Consider the following 11,081-nt stretch of genomic DNA (forward strand, 5'->3'; position numbering starts at 1 on the left):
CTGCCCGTGCCCTCGCCCCCGCCCGCCCCACTCCAGGCCACGACCGGATGGCGTGGCGCCACACGTGCCCCCGAAGCCACAACCGCGCCCCCCAGCTCGGACCCCCTCCCATGACCGCCCACGGACATCGTTAAGTGCATGTCCATGTCACCTTCAACTCAAATGTGCCAAGGAGAAGTCCTCTGCCGATGGCGTCACCCCTCCCCTGGGGCCGAAAACGGCAGTGACGTTCACGTCTGTCCGTCATTCTCAGACTCGACATGCGAAACCAACGAAGCCTGTGAGTTTTATTTCTGACGTCTCTCTGATTTGTGGCTTCCGTAGCCACCTAACCCGTAACCGGGCGTGGCTTCGTTACCTTCCCACAGCCCTGGTCGGGACAGTGCCCCCAGCCCCCGCTGCCTCCCGCTGGCCCCGCACAGCCCCGCACGACAGGGCCACTGGCAGCCGTGCACAGTCCTATCTCGGGGCTGTCATTCACTGTTAAACAGAGACACTTGACAAGGTGTTGTTTTATGGAATACGATCCGGTCTCAGCTCAAGTGCCACTTTCGACGAAAGCTGGCCCCATCAAAGCAGCACTGATAACGTCTGAGCACCTGCCATGTGCCAGGTGTACACGGAACACTGTCACATCCTATTCTGCAGCTGCGGTCACTGTACTAGAGGATTCAGATTTGAGTTTTGAGCCCTTCTGCCCAGCCTGCCTCTGTCGCTAACCATCCTGAGCGCGGTCACTGTGAAGGGCTGGACCGCAGCGCAGAGGGCCCAGGACCTGGGGGAAGTGATGTGACCTGTAAAGAAGCCTCTGCCGTGCACACGACGAGGAGGGGCCGTGCAGCCCGGACCTGCTTGCCGCTCCCACCAAGGCCACTGCCCAAAAGGGTTGCTCCGAAGTGGCCCCTCCCCACACAGCCCTCCACTGGCCCAGAGCCGGCCTCCCTAAGGACACTGCCGGCCCACCGAGGGCCAGGCGGGGGCGGCCAGTCAGAGCCCACTGAAGTCCGGGCGGAGACGGCCCGTCAGAGCCCAGCATCAGGGCCCCCAGTCCTTGGGGCGATGGCCCTGGGGCACCCTGGCCTGTCGGAAGCTCTCTCCTCATCTGGAAGACTTGCCCCCTCTCGGGGCTGCGGCCAGGGTGACGGCTGTTCCCAAGCTCCAGCAAGCCAGATGCCCTTAGACGGAGGCTGCCCCACTGTGCCAGGCCACGATGTCACTGCGTGCCAGCACAGTTCCAGAATAAACAGCCCCTGTGAGGCCTGTGCCTGTGCCATGCGCGTGTACGTCTACACGGGGGGTGACTAAGGACGAACGCACCTCCATAGGTTCAGGCGCACAGGGTCGGAGGGCAGGCTTTGACCGCTAACGCTGGACGTTTTGGTGACGTTAAGCGTTTGGCTACAACTTCCTTTAACGTGCATCACAGGCTTTTGTCCTCACAGGACGCCCCGCGAAGCTGGCCTCGCCGGCCCTTCCCACACTCAGTGACAGCACCACAAGGCTGGCAGGCTCTTCGCGGGGGACAGAGCTGCGGCACCACGGGCGGTGGCCCTGAGGTACTGGCCATTTCGTTGGGGCTTGCCTTCACAGCAGCTGGGTCTGACTGGACGCTGGCCGTGGTGCTCGGCAGCATGAACCCGCCTCCTCCAGCCCCCGGGCAGGTGTCGAAGACCAAGGCGGAGCGAGGAGACTCGACGCAAGCTTCGAAATAAGCTGATCGGGGGTGAGCGAGGAAGACGCCAAAGTCCACTCCACAGCCTGTCACACTAGTTCTGAGTCACACACACGTGCACACACACTCCCACACAATCACACACATGTGCATGCACTCACACGTGCACACACATGCACACGAGCACACGCACACACTCATGCACCTGTGCGCACACACGAGCATGCACTTACATGCACATGCATTCACACACATGCACTTACACACAAGCATGCACACACACGAGCACATGCACACACTCGTGCACATACGTGTGCACACCCATGAGCATGCACACACATGCGCAGGCACACACACGCATACTCACACGCGCGCATACACATCAGGTGAGCTGGCGCTAACGCCTGTATCAGGCACTTAATGCAGCAAGTGCCGGTGAGCTGTCCCCCGCCCAGTGACCTCGGTGTCCTGAGGGGAAAGGTCCACCCACATTGAAGAATTTCCTGCTTCGCAGAGAAAATGCCCCTTTTGGAAAGTTGACCGAATAACTACAGGACATGAATTAGGACACACCTGGTGCATCTGCCATTCGTCCCCGAAGTGATTTAAACTTGTCATTTGTGAACAACGTGAGTTTAAGAGAAAGGAGTGTGTCTGCTTCAGGTGCTGCGGTCACCCTGCCGTTCACACGTGGCCACCGCGGAGACGCCCGAAGCAGAAAGGGAAGGGGCCGGCGGGCGCTTCGGAAAACTCACATCGTCCCGTCACCAGCAGCTGAGCCGGCCGTGGAAGGACTGGGTGAAGGAGGGCCAGGCCTGTGCTGGGATGGCGGGAAGGCGTGTGGCCTCCCTCGGGGACCAGCCTGGATGTGCTGAGGGCTGGGGGACATCGAAGGGGAGTCCGCACGCATTCCCGGTGCAAGAGCCACGGAGACGAGACGGCCCACGAAACAACAGGCCCCAGGGAGGGGCTGTCTGGCTCCGCACGCCGCTGCCACACGCTGCTCACTCCCCGGGAGGACGGCACGCAGGCGGCGCCGGGTGGCCTGGGGAGGCTCGGGCGGCACGTGTGGCCTCCGCCTCAGCAACGCAGGCGAGGCTGGCCGGCCCCCTCTAAACACCACGGGAAAGACCAGCAAACCCCAACACACGCGAGGGGGCGGAAGCCGACGCTGCCTTCCAGCCCCAACGGGCTCACGGCAGCTGCCGGCACGGAAAACCCGTCACCTTCCCGGCCGCCAGCGCACAATCCTCTGTCACACTCCCTCAGACGGGCTCCGACCCCTTGTCTGAGAACGCAGGGCCACACAGATGCTTCCATGACAGACCCAGGCCCCGCGTTTCTCCAGGCAGTGGGGGCCGGACACCTGAGCGATGCGGGCCACTCCCACCTCCAGAGGGCGCTGCTGAGGCGCTCGCCCAGGACTGCGAGGAGATGCCAGCCATCACGGGGTCCCATTGTCACCTTGCGCTCCATGCCCCACGCCTCGCTGGCACACCCAAAAACCGCTGGTGCTGGGCTCCAGGCAGCAGCCCCATCATCATCGGTGGGGATGGCTGGGGCACGCACGGCACACTAAGAAGGGACGTTCTAGTCCCTCGTGGCTCACGGCCGCCCGGCAAACACGGTAAGCACAGGAAAATACCCTGGAATGCCTGCCACGCCTGCTGCTCTAAGTTTATTTCTTTGTCCGTAAAAAATAATGCACTTTTCTGCTTTATCACACTCTGCCAGTGAATCTGGCAGAAAATTACATTCACAAGTTACACGTATATAACAGCACCGCACACCTAACGTAAGCACGCTACGTCCCCTCGTACTTGCTGAGAGAACAGAAGAAAGGGGCCGTTTCTGTAAATAAACCGAAAGGTAAAATCCAGACTTCTCACCAGGTCCACGGTAGCTGGCTCTAATTTGGCAGGTTTCATGCTGATCAGACAAAATGCACACTTCTCGTCTTCAGATAAGTGCTTCCAAAATGAATGTTCACACTGGATTTGGCACCTGGGGTGAGGACAGCTCAAAGGACACTGGGAATTCTTAAAATAACCTCGACATAAGGTTAATTTAAAGTCGCATCACTTATACACCTTACCAATTCCCCGCAGCCTCCTCGGGCGGGAAGCCAGGGAGGAGGGTCACGAAATCCACCGGCGAGAGGTGCAACCCCAACAGGACGGAACCCCCGCCACACGACACTCACCCAGTGGGAGGCGGCCATGCACTGCACTCGAAAACTCATCGAGTCCGCTATTTCATTGAAATAGGGAAAACCTCAGAAGGAATCACGTCTATCGAGTCACTGGTTTCCAGTCGAATTTTGAAAACACTTTTTAAAAATGTAATAAATAAGTTTCCCAGCTTACATCTTTCTTAGAACTACAGATTCGGCAATCTGGTTAATTTCTTCCTGCTTGAAAATTCACAGCAGAACAGGACGGCGCCCGCAGTGCTGCAGGACAAAAAAGAGAAGCACCCAGCGTCACGGCACGAGGCCGAGGAGCGCGGTCACCTCTGAGGGTGGGCGGGGCCTGGGCGGTGGGGACACAGGGACGCTGCTGGCCACAGAGTCCGGCTCGTGCACTGCCTGCAACCGCCTGCTGACAGGCAAGTCTGTCGCTTTCGCCACTGGAAAACTCAGTTTTTAGAGTCTGGTCACTGCCACCTCCCAGCAGGACAAACCTGTACCCCCATCGACCCAATAACCCCACTTACACTCAGACCGAAAGCAGGACACGAGGCCGGGCGTGAGGGGAAGGTCGTCTTCGGACTCTCTTTTCTGCGGAGGCTGCGGCGTCGCTACGGCCTGGTGGGGGCTCGTGGAGCCCGTGGCAGGAGCAGGCACCCCAACACGAAGGACGCAGCCCGTCCACCGAGTGTGCACAGAAAACGCGGCGCCGGTCACCGAGCGCGGCCGAGACCGCGTTGTGCCGAGCCTGCCTCCCGCGGGCGGTGCTCCCGGTCCAGCCTGCACCACACTGGGGGGCGGAGCGGGAGCCGGTGGACACAGCCGTGCGGCCCGTCCCAGAGCGTGTCTCTGTCCTGTCCCCGCTGTCCTGTCCTTCTGCCCCGGAGAGAGAGGCTGGACCGAGCGATGCATCCCGGCCAGCCGAGCCAGGGCCACAGGTCTCCCCCTCAAGGCCGTCCCAACACAGACCCCGGTGGCCCTCTGTCACGCAGGCCCCCTGAGACGTGTGGGGACAGAGGCAGGTGACATGGCACACGCCACAGCCAACACAGCAGCAAGTTCGGGAAGCCCAGCCACCCTCTCCCGGGGTCTCCCCGGCCAGTTCAGTCAGCGTGAACCGTAACACTTTCCAGTAAAACATTCGCCCTAATTCCAAACAGCAGTTCGGGGTCCCCCTCCTCCTGTTCCCCTGTCCTGTCTCCCATCCGTTTTTTAAACAGTAGAAGAAAAATCGACAACAGTTAAACGTGTTCACACGCAGAGTCAGATTTAAACTTCTTTAATTATTTAGTTTAAATAATCACCACTAAACCTTAAAAATCCATGTTCTAAACGAGCCTGTTGGACACGTAGGTGCGTCTCTCTCCTTGACACGTCCTGGGAAATGCCGGCGGGTTCAGAAGAGGGGCGACTCGAACCGCCCCACACCGCATTCGGGGGTCACCCAAGCCGGCACCTCGGGAGGCACGTGAACTTCTCCCGCAGCGTAAAGAGTCACCTACACCCTGCAGCGCTCAGAGCTTCGCGCTCCCAACCCTCCCTGAGTAAGGCACACTGTGCGCTGCACGCAACTGGTTCCTGTCACTGCCCCTTCCTCGTACACTCAGCCACATCCACGGTGGCAAGGGACGCTCAGACACGCAGTCCCCGTGTCACAGGGGGCTACAAGCGGGCGTGAAGGGGGCGTGTCCACACTGTCCTGTCGCTCCAGGGACCCCTTCTGCACAAAGTCAGGAGGCAGCGTGGGCCATGTGGACGGCGTTCAGCTGATGGACGTCAGCAGTGAGCCAGCAACCGGGCAGGTCGCTTCTGGGCACCAGTTCTTAAAACCTTATACCTGAGTATACCTAGGGTGGGCGAGCCCAAGACACACCCACATGGTCCCTGTGAAATCCGGGAACCTTCAGCGACGGTATCGTCAGAATCCGAGAAGTCGCCACCGCCAGTAAGAGAGGGGTCCTATCAGCCTCTCTGAACATTTCGAGCGTATTTGCTAAAGGAGCCTCAGACGACTCGTGCAGGAGGCCACGGTGACCGTGGATTTACTCCGTGCAACTTTCCCCAAGCCAGTTCCACTGTCCTAGCCTATGAACGGAAAAGGGGAAAAACGCAAAGCAGGGGAGGCCGAATCCGCTCCTTCCGGCCAGAGCCTCGAAGGGTCCGGCGGCCCTGCCCCACTGCTCATGCCCCTCCCCAGTGACGACCGTCACGGCTGTGCCTACTTTCCGGGCAGTCCCGAACGCGCCGGCCTGCCTGCCGCCTCGGGGGGACAGCTGCCTGCACCGGCACTGAAGAGCCACCTCCCCCAGGAGCTGGCTCAGAGGTCAGATGGTCACCGTGCACAAGGGCCACGTGTGGAAGGGCGTGAGAGAAAGAGCAGCGTGTCCACCGCAGCGCAGCCCCGTCCCTGGACAGCTGCCGGAGCCGATCTTAGCAAGTTCTCCATGAAAGATCTCACTACCCACGAAACTCGGCAGTTTGTGCGGCGGCTCCTGGGACAGGGCACCTCCGAGGAGCGTCCCGAGGTTCCACTGCTCTGGCTTCGTGTCCACTCGCCGGCGGGAGCACGGTGTCCAGCTCCGGCACGGACTCTCTAACAGCAGAGGCCCTTCATTCAGAGGGAGACGGAGCGCCGCCACGTCGCCTGCAGAGGCTGACCAGACGTCGAGCCGGCAGCGAGTGGAGCACCGGGAGGCGACCTCGCCGCGCCGTGGGGCACGGTCCTCGGAGCAGCGCCGCCTCCTTCCCGCCCTCCCCTGCCACGTTCCCAGAGCCCTCCCTGCATCAGGCTCCCAAAGCCGCTGGTGCGGACGGCAGACAGGCAGGTGTGGAGCCGGGGGGGTCCGCGCCCCGTGGCCCCGCATCGCTGCACGCTCTGTGTGTCTCTAGAACGTGCTCCGTCCCATCGCCCCTCGGGGACAAGCCTGGCTCTTCAAGGGGAGTAACAGACGATGCAGAGGGGGGTCGAGAGCCCCTCCCTGCCCCCTCCCCCACGCTGAAAATGTATCAACCACACGGGTGACACTGGGATTCACTCTTCAGTTTCTCTAACACGATAAGGTAGAACTTTATTAATTTTACTTATTATCTACATTCTCTCTTACTCCAGGAAGAATTTAAGACGGCTAACACTCATAGCCTGAAATATAATGAAATGAGACATGCTGAAAAAAATGGTTAGAACACCACAATTTGGTAAAAGCATCCCCAACGGTTCAGTCCGCTTCCCCAAGCATCTGGCTGTCGGCAGAACGGACGCCATCCCAGGAGAGACTTCGCCTGAGCCATGTCACTGGTCGCGTCTCAGAGCAGCAAGTGCCACCCACTCCAGTGCGACACGGAGCAGAGAGAGGGCCGTGAGTTACGATCTGGTCTAACAGGAAGAAGAGGAGCTACCGACTCGCGAGCTTAGGGCCGCCAGGAGCATCGGGGGCCCCTGCCATCAGCCCACATCACGCACATGGAGACGAGGCCCAACGGACACGGCGCGCCCAAAGGGACGGCGTGCAGGAGCTACAGAGCTGAAGGCAGAGCCCCGGCCACCGCGTCCTCCACGTCGTGACACGCTGGCCGCAGCGGCACACCGAGGGGGGAGGGGAGGGGGAGGTGCCCCGCAGGCGAGGACGTGCACCGTGGAGCACAGGCCGTTCCCACGCACCACGCAGCAAGGACTGCGTGGACGTGAGCGGCGGACTCACCCTGACGAAGGCACGTTTGCAGTCCCGGCAGCTGGAACAACGGCCCAGCCACGGAGGCGAGCGCACGCGGCGCCTTCCGCCCGCTCAGCTGGGAGGCCGTTCCGCGCCACGCAGCGAGGAGTGAGTGAGCCTGGGCGCACTGTCCCCACTCATCGGCAACAGCCCTACCGTCTAGGCCACCATGGGAAATAACTGGGTGCTCAGAATGAGCCCAGCTTCCTGTTCCCGGGCAGACACGCGGTGCGCCTGCTGCGTGCCGGACGCTGTCCTTGGTGCTGAAGGTGCAGCCCAGCCCTGACAAGGCCCCTGGGGAGGAAGCTGGGTCTACAAAGACACAGGAGCACAAACATGGAGTGTCAGACGGTGACAACTGCTATTACGAAAGATAAAACTGGGTCAAATGACAGAAGGGCGTGGCTGGGGCGGAGCAGTGATTATTCCAGAAGGGATGGCTAAGGAGGAGCTCTCTGCAGAGGGACACTGGGCCAGAATGCCCACAGCTCCTTAACTGACGCAGCTAAGCCCTGCGGGTCAGGAGGACGCCCCTCCAGGCTCAGCGTGGGGCCTGCGTCCCCAGTGCAGGGCTGGGACGCCTGGCCGAGACGGCACCACCCCCGCACCGCCTTATTCTCATCACGTACTCTAACAAACAGGGTGCACACCATGCCTCCACGGAGACTCTGACACGGAGCCACCGTCACACTGTGTGTGACACGTGAGCTCCCTTTCAGGAATGGGATACGATCTCGAGAAACAGGTGAGTTTCCACTGACCCTATAGCCACGTCAGGGCAAGAGAGCACAGGGGAGCAGGCTTGGTGCTCCCCAGGCCAGCACCCCGAGGCACGCCGCCACAAAGCCTTCCATAATCTCCTTCCTTCGCCTCTGCAGCTACACGGCGGGAGCTAGGGTGATGGAGGGCTGGCCCGCTGTGTGCTGCCCGACCCTGCCTGCTGACATGGACATGTGGGGCTTCCACAGCAGGCTCCAGGCTGCTCCAGACCACGCAGCAGCTGAGTGGCCCTGAGGACTGGAGCCCCCGCCTCTGCCCACAGCATCGAGCATGGCGCAGTGGGAAGCATGGCATCCGGACACTCCCTCATGTCCCGCAGTGGGCCGATGTCCGGGTGCATGAGTGAGTAAGACGGGACCCTCGCACCCCGCCAGTGGCCCGTCAGCACATGCCGCTCTGCGGAGGCGTGCAGAGCTGGCCGCATGCCTCAGCAACCGCAGCCCGGAGAACGGAACGCTCATTTCCATGTGAAAACCTGCACGCGCGTGTTCAGAGCCGCTTTACCCACGACAACCAAACACCGGAGGCCCCGACGTCCTCCACCAGGTGAAGGTCACACACACTGACGTCCGTCCTACCGCAGCCTCTCCTCAGAATGAAAACGAAAAAGCCACTGGACACACAACTAGGACGAGCCTGCGGGGAATGACAGCGAGTGAAATGCCACTGTCTGAGGTTGTGCTCCACAGCAGGGTCCCCAAGCCCCGGGCCGCAGACCGGTCCTGGCCTGTGAGGACCCGGGCCACACAGCAGGAAGTGAGCGAAGCTCCGTCTGCATTCACAGCCGCTCCCCAGCGCCATCACCGCCCTGGCTCCGCCTCAGAGCATCAGGCATTAGAGTTGCACGGGAGCCCCGGTCCCCGGTGCCACAAAGGGCGGGGACCGCTGCTGTGCAGGACTCCACTTCCAGAACATTCTGGAAATGACGAGTCCGCGGGGTGGAACACAGACTCGCCATCGCGGGGCCTAAGCTGGGGTGTGAGGAGGTACCGCGAGGGGCCTGGTCTGTGTCCTGACGTGTGCGACGCGCTGGCACCGAGCTCCACGCGCACACACGCGTGCGTGCGGAATGCGGGCCCTGGACAAGCGCAGGGACGCACTGACGCCGAGGCCCAGCGGTGATGCCGCACGGCAGTGAGGGCCAAGTGAGGCACGTGGGATCTCCCGTCATCTGACAACTGCGTGTGGGTCACCAGTCTCCGCCAGGTCAAAAGGTCGGGAAGCGCACAACCACGCCATAGAGCCTCTGAACAACACCCAAAGCCGGAATGAGGGCTCCAGGTGAGCTGCAGGACAGCGTCTGGTGTGCGTGCTCGGGCGTCGATGGCGTCCTAACAAGCCCCCTTCACAGGTGTGTGCCGCAGGTGTGTGACCCAGGCTCACCGCTTCGCCCTGACCCTTGCTTCCCAGTGACACACACATGGACAGGCTTTTCTGGTGGCACACTGGTCGGAGCATCTGCACCTCGGTGGGGAGCTGGGAAAGCAGACCGGTGCTCCTCCCGGGGCCCCCCGTCCTCGGCAGACGGGTTCCATCCTCTGAGCTCGCCCCACCTCTGCACTGCCAGAGGCCTGGATGCCACCTGAGTGACTGCTGCCTGCACGGTGTCGTACTCACCTGCTGCCCCAGGGCCCGGGGACCTCCTGGAGCACGCGCGCGTGTGTACACACACTCTCACACTCACACACACGCACACGCCCGTGTCTGCTGGGGAACAGCGCTTACTGCTAAAACGTGAGGTCCCTCATGGTGCAGTCGTTTACAGACGCGCTCTGCACGCAGCAGCCGAGGCAACTCCTCCAGAGGCTGTAGGTCCCGTCCCTGCATCCCTCACGCTGCAGGACAGGGTGTGACATCTCTGTGAGAAGGGCCGGCCACCGGCCTGGCAGCAGCCTGAGAACACACTGCTGTAACCGCACTGGCCTACAGCCCTGCTCCAGCCCCACCGGATCAGTCCCAGCTATAAATGTCACCTCCTAAGCGAATCCCTGTGCAATTCCGCTAGTGAAAATTAATTACTCCTTCCTCGGGGGCCCAGGGCACAGTCGCAATGACTTCCGAGCAGGTCGCAGTCTGCCTCGTGTCTCCAGCCAATGTCTACAGCGACACCCCGAGGCGGGACCCCCGAGGCCAGGTCCCTTCACCTGCCTTGGCCTCCCTGGAGCGCGTGCGCAGCAGGTGCGCAGGTAAAGATGTTGGGTGAAATTTGTTAAATTGGTAGAACTGGCTAAAAGAGAATGGAGTCTGCTGAGAAGGCGGCTCTCACACACGTGCACGGACACACACGCACACGCACGCACACGCGAGAGTTACCACATCAAGACAGCGATTACCGCGGCAACACAGACACCCAGAGCAACCGCGCTCCACGGCCCGTCCAGAAAGCGCCGCCCTCGCGTCTGCCGAGGCTCCGGTGCCCTGACACGGGTGAGGGTCCTGAGGGTCCCCAGGACCGCGTGGGCACGGCAAGCCCGCCATCACAACACACGGCAGCAAAGGCCAGGGAGCCGCAAGGCACGGTCCCCGGACCGCACGTGACACGTGGGGACGACACCGCGGAGGGCTCGCGGCTCAGCAGGACAGACGCACGGCACATCCACGTTTAGCCCACAGAAGAACGGGAAGGAACAAGTAAATTAACGCGCGTCCACAACTTAAAGCAGCGGGGCTGGCGGATGCCATGCACCAGGGATGCGGGCGGCAGCAGGAGGGGGGGCGGGGGCGGGGGCGC

General features: G+C 61.6%; 1 protein-coding gene across 3 annotated transcripts in view; it reads right to left on the reverse strand.

Annotated features, from left to right (window-relative positions):
- EIPR1 (EARP complex and GARP complex interacting protein 1) overlaps positions 1 to 11,081 on the reverse strand; it is an 88,456-nt gene that overhangs the window by 20,659 nt on the left and 56,716 nt on the right. The gene's annotated exons all lie outside the window — the stretch shown is intronic.

The sequence above is a fragment of the Pteropus alecto genome, unplaced genomic scaffold (assembly GCF_000325575.1).
Source record: "Pteropus alecto unplaced genomic scaffold, ASM32557v1 scaffold61, whole genome shotgun sequence".
Taxonomy (NCBI): Eukaryota; Metazoa; Chordata; class Mammalia; order Chiroptera; family Pteropodidae; genus Pteropus; species Pteropus alecto.